The 14,147-nt window shown below is 40.1% G+C and overlaps 1 protein-coding gene across 2 annotated transcripts in view; it reads right to left on the bottom strand.

Annotated features, from left to right (window-relative positions):
• Positions 1 to 14,147, bottom strand: part of Plcb1 (phospholipase C beta 1) — a 714,140-nt gene that overhangs the window by 166,931 nt on the left and 533,062 nt on the right. The window lies entirely within an intron of this gene.

Here is a 14,147-nt window from a genome sequence, read left to right as displayed (position 1 = left end):
CTAGTAAAATATGGCTATTTGTATAGGTTTGTTTTCTATTTTTTCTTTCTTTAGTTATTTTAAATCTGCTCTAGTATGTGATGCCCTCCTCACCCCCACCTTTTTTGGTCAAAAGAATGAATTCTTAGTCATATCTCTGATCCTGAGTGGAGATAAAACTTTCTGAACTGCCCAAAATATCCTAAGATTACTATGCGTTTAGAGGCTTTCTAGTAAAGAAGAAAGACATACCTAGTCCCTCCTTTCGGAATGAACCCAAGTGGCCATGTCAATCACCTGGACAGAAAACAATTCCGAGGAAAGCTGTTTCTTCCAGAGACTTTTAAAAAAGCAATACAAAGTATATCTAAAAAGTAGAGATTGTCACTTGGGTTGCTCAGACTACTGCCTTCCCATCTGGAGAGTGCTTCCTTCTGTCCTCTGTCCTTTACCTTTTAATAAGCTCCACTCATCTTCTGCATTGTTATCTGAGTGTCTTGTCTGGATTCTTTTAACAAAAATCACATGGATTGAGGACCTGAAGGGAACCGGTGAGATTAGACTGTTCTCCATTCTATGTTAACTCCATATTGGGCAAAATGGTGGCTTCAGGTTGTGTCTTGTCCTGAGAGACTCCAGTTTACAGACAGCCTTTGACTCCAGTTTGAGTACAGATGCAGGGGCAGAATGCCTCTGTATCTTGATTGGCATGTGAATACCACTGTATGTCCAACACCCCCATGAAACAGAGCATGATACATAGTTTATTCTTAACTGTGAAAAGGGTGTTAGCCTATGAATTTATTAACATGAACTTGGGATCCATAAGCAGATGTGTGTATCAAAACCGTATCAGTAAAACCAGACACCAGAATCTATTGAACACACCAGACTGAGAAAGAATACAAGGCTTGGGCTTCATAAAAAGGAGGGCACTTAACACCATGATGACAATAACCCTTGTTGTGGAACAATCTTTTTGTAAACTGTGAAGATGTGTTGCTTTCATTGGTTTAATAAACAGCTAAATGGCCAACAGCTGGGCAGGAAGGGGTTAAGCGAGACTTGTGGACAGGGAGAACTCTCTGGGATGAAGAAGGGTGGAGTCATCAGCCAGGCTCAGAGGAAGCAGGACATGTACAAAATGAGGCAACAAGCTATGAGCCATGTGGCAGCAAGTAAATTAATAGAAATGGATTAGTTTAAGTTATAAGAGCCAGTTAGAAACAAGCCTAAGCTATCAGCCAAACATTTATAATTAATAATAAGTCTCTGTGTGGTTATTTGGGAACTGGCTGCTAGGACAGAATATTTTGCCTACAGATCCTGCTGACTTGACTTGGTATATGCTCCAGGAATAAACTGGCAGAGGATACTCAACTATCTCAGGAGCTTCAGCTTGGCTCAGTCTCCATGGTTGAGGTGGCCCATTTGACTTGCCATGTGTCCATTCAGTCACATGGACTGGGCCTTGTAATTTATCATCATGGCTTCCATGATCCCACATCTCACCTGAGCAGCTTGACCAACCTGGGTTCCCTCTGACTCTATGCTTTACTCTTTACATCAGCACTTCCAGCATACTGCCAACAGAGTTTGCTACCTAACTCCCACATAAACCCTCTTTGCATCTGTATCAGCCTCCTGCTTCTGTCTCTTAATAAGGTCCTTTGAACTCCTTGAACTCTACTGAGCCTTCTTCACCCTCTTGTGGCCATTCTGTAATCTCCATATACACACATGTACAGAGAGACTTACTGTGTGATGGGTAGTATATGACCTGAGAGTTAATATCATTAGTCAAGACTGGAATAAAAGGAGTGCCAGTGGCCAATGTCCAGCCATCATAGGAAATTAAGGCTACTCGGCAAATTACAGTCAGCAAAACTGATGTAGCTTGTGAACTGATTGTGATTCAATAATTTTGGACGTCTGTCTATGTTTCTGAGGAAGGATTCTCATGACAGGGATCCAGAGTGAGATCTCTGTTGCAAACTTATGAAATTATGATAATGAAGACACATGAGAGGTCTGAGGGCAGAACAGCTTCTTTTTCCCTTAAGAAGTTAAGAAAAGTCACTAATTAAAAAAAATATTTATTTATTCATTCATTTAATGTGGACATATATGCATTGTACCTGAAGAGGTTAGAAGATGATATTGAATGCCCTGGAACTAGAGTTAAGGTAGTGGATTATGAGTTGTCATGTATGTGCTGGGACCTGAACCTGGTTCCTCTACAAGAGAAATAAGTGCTCTTGACCATCGAACCATCTCTTTAGTCCAGGTAGTCACCAATTTCTTGATAGAAATGTTTTTAAAAGATTAATAACAAATACATTTTGATTTTGAAACAAGTCTTTTACTAAACATACAAGTTGAAGACTTTTATTTCCATGTCAAAAGTTTCTCTGATCACAAACTGGTATGTTTTGTTTTATTTATTTATTTATTTATTTATTTATTTATTTATTTATTCTTTTTGGTTTTTTGAGACAGGGTTTCTCTGTGTAACTTTGTGGATCAGGCTGGCCTCGAACTCACAGAGATCCACCTGTCTCTGCCTCCTGAGTGCTGGGATTAAAGGCGTGTGCCACCACACCCGGCTTATTTATTCATTTATTATTTAATTATTTTAAGTCATAGTCTCACCCTGTAGTCTAGGCTAGCATCAAATTAAAAATCCCTCCTGCCTCACCCTCCTTAGCATTGGGAGTACAGGCATGTTTTCTCTCCTTTGCCCTTTTGGATCTTCCTTTTACAGCCAATTGAAAGACGGCTTGTTGATAAAAACTGTCGAAATGACTTTGAAATGGACAACATCTGCCTTGTGGAGACACACAGGGGGAAGGAAATGGGATTAGGCCAACTGGCTTAATTTTATTTCATATGCATGGCATGATACCCGACCATTAGCATAACAAACGGACGACACTCTTCACAGTGCTACACAGCTCCCGCAAAGGCACTGAAAGGCTGATTAAGTACATTTGCATAATCACTTTTCTTTACTAGAAAAATTAGGGCATTTAGACACACAAATGTATTTGCAAAGACAAAAAACGGCTGACAGAACAACCTGGAAAATCCTGACGCTGGATAATCCATTTATGATTGCCTCAAAGTTTACTGTCCCTGCAAAACTGTCCCCGTCATCTCCGCTGCATAAAGGACACATGGGAGCAGGGAGGAGTGCAAATTAACACTGTTGTTATCCCTAAACTTCTGAACTATGGGAAATAAAGACTTGAAATAATCGTAAGATTAATTCATCAAAAGGTTTGTTCCTGCACAAAACAGCATTGGTATGAAAGAACAGGGCAGGGCTGTACATGTGCTGTTATCCTGATGGCTAGTGCTAATTGCCAGCTTTACAGACTCTAAAATCACCTGGGAGATGGACCTCTGGGCATGCATGTGGGGAATTACCTTCATTTTGCTAATTGAGGTGAGAAGACCCATCGACTGCACATAGCATCTGAGATGGCTATTCTTGGTTGTCAACCTGACTACATCTGGAATTAATTAAAACCCCAAAATGACTGGACATACCTGTGAGGGACTTTTTTTTGTTTTCTGCTTAATTGAATCATTTGGAGTGGGAAGATGCACTTCTAATCTGGATCTTTGAGGCAGAAGACACATTTTTAATCCAGATCTTTTGAGGTAGGAAAATCCACCTCTAATCTGAGCCACACCCTTTACTAGAAGCTTATATAAAGACATGGAAGAGAGAAGCTCTCTTTCTCTGCCCGCTTCTTCCTGCCCTTTCTAGCAAGTCCATTCCTTCACTGGCATTAGAGCCTACTTCTTTGGGATTCAGACATATACTGAAGACCAGCTGACATATCCAGACTTGTGGACTGAACAACTACTGGATTCTTGGACATTCTGTCATAGGAAGCTATTGTTGGGTTAGCTGGACCACAGCCTGTAAGTCATTTATATATATATGTATATATATATATGTATATACTTATATATTATATATGTATATACTTATACTCATATAACTATAAGTGCTGTTACGATAGAGAATCCTGACTAATACATCATCATCCCCAGGCTATGGTGATATTTTATTTGTGCTGAAATGTGATTTTATTTGTATGTTAATAAAGTTGCCTTAGGATCAGAGCTAAGAGCAAGCCATTAAGCAGAAATCTGGTAGTGGTAGCACACGCCCTTAATCCGATCACATGGCAGGCAAAATCTCTGTGTGTTCAAGGATATAGCCAGTATGGTGACACATGCCTTTAATCCCAGTACCAACCATAGAGACCTGGAGGTCTGTATAGAAAGGCAGTGATGAAGAAGTCATGTGGTTGGGTTTAGAACCAATGAGAAGGCAGAACAGAAAGGCAATAAAAGGACAGGTCACAGGAAGAAGGTCTCTCTCTCAGGGGAAGAACAGCATCGAGTGGTAAGATAAGGTGGTCTTAGCTCTTGGCTGCTGCTTGATCTCTGGGCTTTTAACTCTATTTGGCTCTGTGTTTCTTATTTAATAAGACCGTTTAGAATTACATCTACACCAGGCTGGGATCCTGGGATAAAGGAAGCTGAGTAGCACTTTGAACTCATCCTTCTTGTCCTGATTGTGGTTGCCCTGTGACCAATTGCTTCAAGTTTCTGCCACTCAGTTTCCCTACCACGATTAACTGTGCCCTTGATCTGTGATGCAGAATAAGTCTTTGCTCCTTTACGTTGCTTTTACCAGGGTATTTATCAAAGCAACAGGAAACTTAAGACAGTTGTGAAAGATGTGTTACTAACAACACCAACACTATGGCATAGTGTTCGACTTCTATCTACATTGTCCATAACACTTTTTGTTAAGCCTGCCTACTTTTCTGAAGTGTAACATTCCCTTTTTATTTTTATCTCAGCTGGCAAACCTGGGCATGTTCTCTGGGGCACTCTGGGATTTCTCACTATTTTGTTATAAAAGTTATCTCATCCCCACCCTCCACCCTGACATGGAAAATATCCCTGCAAATATTTTCTCTCTTCTTCCTCTTCTTCATCTCCCTCCTTGAGGGCAGCTGATGAGGTTTACAGCTTGCTTGTCCCTACAGCTGGTAGTTGTTGATTTAAACTCTAGTAAAAATTGTCCTCAAGCTTTCTTCTGAGTCCATTTTTAAATTCTGTTATTAACATGACCGTGAACCCTGAGACGGGACCCTGATTTCTATGGTAACATTTGCCACCATAGGTGGAGTACTCCCAAATTTCTGGTACCATAAGATGTTGCAGAGAACTTGGTCTTGGCTGGCCATACATGCCATGGTTGTAGAGAGATGGACAAAGTCAAAATTAATATAGGCTCTTTTAGGACCATCAGTAGTCAATTACCTTTACTTTGTGTGTGTGTGTGTGTGTGTGTGTGTGTGTGTGTGTGTGTGTGCGCGTGTGCGCATGCGCGCGCGAACACTAGGGGGATCATACTATGTAGACCTTATTTCAATCTTTCTGCCTCAGCTTCCTAAGAATCCTAGAACTGGTTTTAGTTACCTTCCCTTCTCTGTCAGACCTCACAAGCTGTGACAAGTTGATACCAGTATCTCCAGACCTCCGGGTCTTCACCAACCTGAATGCAAAGAATTGCATGAGATGACATTTGGACCCATGACAGAGATCACTCCCTTACTGTATCCTGCTCCACTAGGCTCCCATAACTGCCCTTGAATTTGGTACATGTGCCTATTAATGCTTTCCATTTGTTTGGTGACTTCAAAACATCTTACAACCTTTTCTGTAGTGTAACGTACCCCTTTGGATAGCCTGGGCCTCTGTTCCTGGGGCAGGCTTACTCATATCTCACTCACAATAAACTGTTTTCTTGTTTTCTTCAAAAGCAGAGACGTTATTTTATGTCGGGAGTAACTTAGGAAAACTGGAGTGCTGTGTCATAAATGATTCAAAGCACTTTTTGAAATATTTCTGTGAATAAATACATTCGTCATTCAAAGAACAATTAGAGGGAATTGAATGTATTTTATGAAAAGTGTGGATTTGTGAGATGAAAAAAATCTGAAAACATTAAAGACTGTGTTTACCATCCAGCACCTACAGCCTGCAAAATCCCCCCAAAGTAAATTTCTTGTTCATTCTTAAAATGAACATTTTTATAAGAAATGGAAGTGTCCCAAAGAAAGCATATTTTGAGAAAAATCCATATCCTCAATCTTCCCATTTCTTGGAATTCCTATTGTGTTTCTTGGATGTGTTATAATTTCCATTCTTCTCTTTTCCTCCCTAAAGTCTTACTTTACTTTCATCCCTGAAATAGTTTATTTTTCTCCATATACCACATCATTCCACTATATTTCCATATGACTGGAGCTATGGACTAAAGATGTGTTCTGAATCTTTCAACCCTTGGTGTGGTGGTATTGTGTTCCCTGAAATACTGTGCACGCTAATAAACTTATCTGGGGTCAGAGAACAGAACAGCCACAATATTAAACATAGAGGATAGGCAGTGGTAGCACATGCCTTTAATCCTAGCATTCCAGAGGCAGAGATCTACCTGGATCTCTGTGTGTTCAAGAATACAGCCAAGCATGGTGACTCATGCCTTTAATCCCAGGGAGTGATGGAGAAAATATAAGGCACGAAGACCAGAAACTAGAAGCTTTTGGCTGGTTAAGCTTTTAGGCTTTCGAGCAGCAGTTCAGCTGAGATCCATTCTGGATGAGGACTCAGAAACTTCCAGTCTGAGGAAACAGGATCAGCTGAGGAACTGACAAGGTGAGGTGGTTGTGGTTTGTTCTGCTTCTCTGATCTTCCAGCATTCACCCCAATACCTGGCTCCAGGTTTGTTTTCGTTGATAAGACCTTCTAAGAATTGTGCTACACCTTGGTATTTCTAAAACTATTGCTTGATATCATCTCTGCCTGGCCAAGAACACTCTATGCAATTCACTCTAACTTTGCGACCAAACTCCAAGCTGCAGTTCCATCCCGGATAGATTTATAATGGTGCCTCAAGTCAGTCTGCAGTACCTCGCTTGCTGTCGTCTCTTGTGGCTGTGCTGGCTACAACCACCCAAGCGTTGACTCTGATTACTAAGGCATCCAGGGAGAGAAAAGACCAGACACTGAAAATTAACAGTTTCGCTACTAATACAACCTTCTCAGGAATTTCTCATGTTTTAAAGCCTGGCAAGGAGCCGTCCACCTTTATGCTTATCATTGTTTTGATGTTTCCCTTCAAAGTGACATGCTTTCAGAATGGGATGCACCTGTCAACTTGGTCTTCTCCTTCTGTGAATACTGTTCCCTTCAATACATGGAGATGGACACTATTTTTTGCTAACTTTCAATTCTGTGACACTCTTTCAGGGCATATGACCTCACAGCTGCACCTATGAGAGCAATCCAGGTTACCAAGAATGCTTTGAATTCACTGTTGTCCCACTGAAAACACAAAACTCTCTTGATTATAGATTCCAGTGATATTAAAGAGCCTAACTGAGAGAGTAGGGGAGATACAAAGTCATTCCCTCTTCTAAGAAAATCAATTTCAGCCCTAAGCCTTATTGTTGACAGATGTATCAGCAACCCTATACTTTCTTTCTCTTCCTTCTGTTTCTCCTTGCCAATAGAACATTGTATTTGGTTCCAATAGTCTCCTCCCAACCCTGGAAAATAAATCTAGTATCTTCTCATGCTGTCATCTCCATGGAGGTAGTCAGTGTGGCCTCTGTTGTATGGTGTAATTCTGACAATACATGATAAGAATAATGGAAAGAATAGTTGGTGGGGCTGAAGGAGTGGTTTAGGGGACCTTTACACTCTTCACTCTTATAAAGAGTCATAAATCAGGGACTTTCACAGAGGTAGGTATGGATATATGGATAGGAAGCCCATGCTTAGGGTGCACAGTCAACCTGAACTCATAAGAGACCCGAAAGATGAGGAGTACCTGAGTACCTGATGACTCAAGGATTTCTGATTGAGCCAAGCCTCAGCAGCTGATGTTTTGCTGCAAGAGGTATAAATTCCTCGTTCTTTAGGTCATTTAGATGGTATCCAATCACGTTTGTCCATAGGAACTCTTGCTCTTTTAATTTATCTTCATTGTATAAAGAAGCCAATGTAAGAGTGTCATTTAAAGGTAAATTCAAGTAAGGCTTATTTATTTCCTAAGTTTATTGCACCACTTGATTTTCTTAGGCCTGTGTGTAACTTAAATTAAACACAAATGATAAAAGCTTGCATATGCTACAGTCTAGTGAATGGGAGAGAGGTAAAGAAGGGAGTGGGTGGCACTCAGCTTTGGTGAATAATGCTTGGTCCATAAGGGAACAGCTAGGCCTTTTCTACAGCCAAGAAAGGCTATAGGAGAAGAGAATAATTATCTGAGCTCTTCAATGAGATAATTTAATTAATCAGATTATTGGGGTAGCTAATTCTAATATTTTTCAACATTAAATCTTCAATCTTGCATTTTGTTCTAAATGGGATAAGGATGTTAATTAGGCAATGATACACAACATAGCTGCCTTTATAGAGAACCATTTTCTTCTTTCAGATTTTTGGAGACTGGGAAATTTTACGAGCCAGCTACAGTGCCTGTTGAAAAGACTATAGAGTGTTCTGCCTGAGGAGAAGAGGCTTTTACTTTTTTTTTCCTCTTTGAGTCACTGGGACAGATGTCCTAGAGAGAAACAATAACTTAAAACATAATCACTCCAGGTACACTGCCAAGGCAGGCTGAAACACTCAAAAGTGACCGCTGTCATTAATAACCAGCTCATCCTGTGCATGCATTTTATTGATCTAATGTATTTTTCCTTTTGGGTCTATCTTCACATTTAATGAGGGGCAGTAATGGGGGTAGAGGAGATGTAGGGCAGAGACTGCCAAACAGAGGCATTCATCAGGCTGTATACATTTATTTTTTACAGTCCCTTGGAAGGGATCCAAAGAAAACAATCCAAGTTTTGAAATTCTTCTTGTTTGGGTTGAGAGTGGAGTGCCTCAGAAATACAAGTTCTGAAAATGCTCCAAGAAGAGCAGAGTGGAGACAGGGTGGCCAGGACTGGTGATCATCAGGTCACTCAGTCTTACCTCCTCCTGTCAGAACACAGCCCCATTGGTGCTGCCCTCTGCTTGAGCCAAGCATGGCTTAGGCTCATGTGAACAGAACCCTCCCTAGGTTGCTACATACTCCTATGAAATACGATTTCTGTAGTTTCTATTTGTTTCAGAAATGGGTATGATGCACAGTTATACACCTGGAAAAATGCAAAACAGCAGACAGGCGAGGGACCTGCAATCTACGTTTACAATCTAACTTATTTCTTAGTCATAAATTTAATTGGATTCTTCATTAGGCTTAGGTTACACACACACACACACACACACACACACACACACACACACACGCATGAGTATGTTTAAATGATTTGGGGAGTTTGAATTTATTACAGAGATATTTATTCAAAGCTCTCTGGGTAATAGGAATATTATATTCATTTTGTGTGTAATTAAAGCATCATCCTTACTACTAGCATATGAAGTAAAAGCATGTTTTGATCCATAAATCAAAAAAGGACTTTTCAAGCAAAACCTTGAATGTTTATGGGAAGTCTATCCTTCCCTCCTTCCTTCCTTCTTTCCTTTCCTTTCTTCCTTTCCTTCCCTCCTTCCTTCCCTTCCATCCTTCCCTCCTTCCCTCCTTCCTTCCCTCCTTCCCTCCTTCCTTCCTTCCTTCCTTCCCTCCCTCCCTCCTTCCTTCCTTCTTTCCTTCCTTTCTTCCTTCCCTCCCCTCTTGATTATATGGTATTCTCCTCATTTCCCCCACAAGAAAGAGAATACTTTGACTTGAACTGGGAAAATGTAATATGGTGAGAATTTATTTGATCTAATTCAAATCTGTGTAGTTCAGACCGTGGCACAATAACAGCTCAAAAGACAGGGCAAGAAAAATAACAATTAGAATATTCAGGATCACAACAGCAGTTAGCAGAACTCATGGTTTAAAAAAAAAATCTGTGTTTCTGGAAACTTGTACAATACTAGAAATCAAATAACGAGATGGAGCAATCAGAAATCATGTTACGTAAATTAGATACAGAAATGTGAGGATGCTGGCTTGAACTCTTTTTTCAGTAAATAGTCAGAAGGTTGGGGATGTCGCTCAGGGCTAGAGCATTTGCCTACTTTGAGATGCCCTAGGTTGCATGTCGAGTAGAACAGGGAAAAGGTGAGTCCTTCTATTTCCTAGCAGCTAAACATTGCACCTTCTGAGAACTGTTAGCCATTAGTACACAAATACTCTACCTGGTTTTTATTAATGTACACTAACTGTACAAAATTATGGGCTTCCTTATGAAATTTTCATGCATGTCTGTCATGTACTTTGATCTTATTTGTCCCATTTACCCCCATCTATTGTCCTCTTTCTCCTCTTTCCTACTGGTCCCCTTTCAGTTCCCAGAATAGTGCCTCATCTGTCTTCAGGTAAGCATTTTTAGAGTGTGGATTCCACATATGACTCACGGTGATCTCTAGTTCCGTTCATTTTCCTGAAAAATGACAAACACGCTGTTCTTCTTCACCGTCAAACAGTACTCTACTGTATTTATATACTGTTTGCTTTAGTGAGGCTAGGTCCACATCCTGGCTATTGGAAAGTACCCCAACACACATGGATGTCTAGAAACTTCTCTTGTGTGCTGAATTGGATTTCTTCAGGTACACACCTAAGAATAGTGTAGCTACACAAAAAAAGGAGTTGTGTTTTCAGATTTTTTTTTTAAACCCTGTGCACCAGCCTGGCATAATGGAGCCTGACTCCTCTGTGATCAGGGAACAGAGTTATGCGGAGGGAAGAGGATGTTAGTGATTGCCAAGAAATTATTTGTGTGAAAAATCATTGCTGAAGTGCAATTTATAGAAAGAAAACATCAAGGGAATTTTGAACTATATTCTCTGTGTTTAGTACTGTTTGTGTTTCAAAACACAGTACTATTGGGTTTCAATACTGAATAATTTTCCCATAACTGTTATTGTGATATCACAATGTAACACAATATATCATCAGAAATGACATATTATTTGGGTTGTTAGTAATTACATATAAATTGATACATACTAAAATTACTAATGGACACAGCTGTGGAATTAAAAATTTAAGGTGGACGATAGAAATATCTTTGTGAACCATGTCCTAAAAATAAAAAAATAAAAAGTTTCTTTTCTAGATTTATCTAGAACTTGTCACTGAAATAGTTTGGAAATGATATCTCATAGCACAGGGTTCACATTGTTGTTAAAAGGGACCAGGGCCGGGCGGTGGTGGCTCACGCCTTTAATCCCAGCACTCGGGAGGCAGAGGCAGGCGGATCTCTGTGAGTTCGAGGCCAGCCCAGTCTCCAAAGCGAGTTCCAGGAAAGGCGCAAAACTACACAGAGAAACCCTGTCTCGAAAAACCAAAAAAAAAAAAAAAAAAAAAAAAAAAACCGGAAAAGGGACCAGGGCTTATGGTGGGTGGTGCAGGTAGGGGCAGGATGGAGGAATGAGGGGGGCGGGAGTCTCGACAGAGAACAGGGTGAGCCTGCAGGAATTCAAGGGAAGGCATTTCCAAAGATCAACAGTTTCTGTCATCAAGCTTCATAAAGGGGTAAACTGAGGCAACTGAGCATTAGAGGGAGAAAGGTGGATGGTGGCAGGTGAAGGAACAGAATTTGAAAGGAAAACCACACATCCATATACTATGCAGATAGATAAACAGGGACACATTCCAGTGTGGTGAAAAGAAGGAATGCATACTTGATGCCTAATCACTGTGCTATTGCAGACAAGTGGGGAGTGATGACTATAAATACAAGTGCTGGAAGTTTTTGTACATCAAAGGATTAGCGCTATGGTATTTGCGATTGCAACTTCCAGGCTGGAAAGATAATTCTGCATGTACAAAATTTAGACACTTTTAAAAAAATCTTGTCATTAGTAGGTGATAAAAACAAGACTCCATTGTAAGCGGGGTCTTTTCAAGTTACAATTCCATGGATTAAAATCTTTAAAAAAATTCATATTTTCTCCTCCTCCTCTTCTTTTTTTGAGATTGGGTCTCACTAGCTCTGGCTGACCTGGAACTCAGTATATAGACCAGGCTGGCCTGGAACTCAACAGAGTTCTGTCTGCCTCTGTCTCCTAAGTGCTAAGATTAAAGGCATGAGCCACCACACCCAGGAAAAGAAAATCTGGATTTTTAACTTGGCATTTGACTCAATTCCTTGAACCTGTTTTTTTTTTTTTTTTTTTTTTAAAAAAAAGCAGCTACCCAAATTGTGACATTCTTTCCAGTTGTAAATGGAGGTTACAGGTCACAGGTCACAGTTGACTAGATCTGTGGCTTTGTTACTAGTAGAAATCACAGATGTTTTCCAATTTATTCCATAGTGCCTAACGCATTTAAAATTTGTTAGTAAAAATATGTGTTATTTTAGTACAAATTATTTTAGTGCTAATTAAAATGTCAGTGAACTTTATTTTTTTTTCATGCTAGATATTTTTTATTTCATATATTTATAGTCTGAGAAGGGCCCAAAATTTTCAACAAGTTTCTAAATAGGTCAGTGGTACCAAACCGAATATACCAAATAAAGTTAAAAACCCACCAAAAATGGAAAAATCTTTTCTAAAGGCTGATAGACATGGGTGAATGGTGCAATTTGATTTTTTATTTTTATTTTTTATTTTTGGTATCCTTAAGGAGCTAAACCCAAGGAAGGTGGTAGAGCAGACAGTTTTCTTTCTTTTCTTTTCTTCTTTTTCTTCCTTTCTTTTCATTTTTGAGACAGAGTTTCACCATGTAGCCCTAGTTGTCCTGGAACTTGCTGTATAGACCAGGTTGACCTTAGAGTCACAGAGCTCTGCCTGTCTCCGCCCTCTTAGATGCTGTTTTCTTAAACTTGTGAGACCCACAGTCGTTTTCAAACAGGGCTGAGAGTTCTTTGAGGTTCTCTCATTGAGGGCCTGACCATGTCCCCTCTCTTTAGACCTGGGTAGAATTGTTACTTTTCCAATAAGTACAGAAAAAATGAACCTCGCTAAGCTCTAGAAGGTAAATTGCAATAGATAGTTAAACTTCCTCCTGATTTCTGGGCATTAGTTTCGGCAGCCCAGAGTGCATGTAAGAAGGCCGCCTTCCCTGGGTTTGCCATGATATTGGGAAGCCCAAGCTATAACGGACTCTCTTTTAGGGAACAGGTTCATAGCGTTAACTGAGTCATTACAGTTGAACTGGCAGACACGTAGGAGATGGTAACAGAAGGTTCTGTCATAGAAACAATGTCATCTCTCACTTCCCCATTCTATTCTCAGGAGAAATCTAAGACACATCAGGACACAGATATGCTGTGACCTCTTTCACTGTTTAAATTCCCAACATCGTGTGAGCATTTACTTTCTGCCTCTGCATTGGACTGATTTGCTGGGTGGCAATGAGTGACTAGAATAAAGGTTTAGGATGAGCCAAACGATTTATCTTAGTAGACAACACCAGCGAAAACAGAGCAGGTCACAAATCAGTGTGCAAGCTGTGCAAATCTGACAAGCATTTAAATTGCAGTGCAATTCACTGTAGAACTCATATACTACAATACTGACTAGAAGGTTCTGGACTGTGTAGATTACCCTGAGATAGCCCATTCTGGCTGTCTCAAGGTTATGTTGCTATCTTTGCCCACGATTGTTTCTTACTTAGTGTAGAAACAACAAATATGTACTTGAGATTGGAGTTAAGGATATACCTAAGGAAGTACCAAGGATATACTAAGTAAGTCTAAAGGGTATACTAAGGAAGTCTAGAGAAATGACCTCTGACCTGTCACCTTTCTGCAGCCTGGAATTTTCTTAGATACTCAGTACTTGAATCTCTAGTCCTAATGTGTATCCCTGTGAGTCCAGCCTGCAGCACCAACTGAACAGGTCCACATCAGGCCCGCCCACTATCGTGTCCACACACACAACCTGGAAGGTACGAGGCTTATCTACCTCCCACAAACACCAGGTAACACCCCAGACTTCAGCTGTCTTACAAACATCATGATTACAAAACTGGGAAAGTAATGTGGTTTTTACAAAGCTTTTTTTTTTTTAAACCAGTAGCTAATTTTCTCCAAGAACATTTTAAAGCTTGTGATTAGAGAAAA

This window comes from Peromyscus californicus, unplaced genomic scaffold, assembly GCF_007827085.1.
Source record: "Peromyscus californicus insignis strain IS unplaced genomic scaffold, ASM782708v3 Scaffold_7__1_contigs__length_154581171, whole genome shotgun sequence".
NCBI lineage: Eukaryota > Metazoa > Chordata > Mammalia > Rodentia > Cricetidae > Peromyscus > Peromyscus californicus.
Note: the sequence above shows the minus strand (reverse complement) of the source record. Positions and strands in the feature narration are given on the sequence as shown.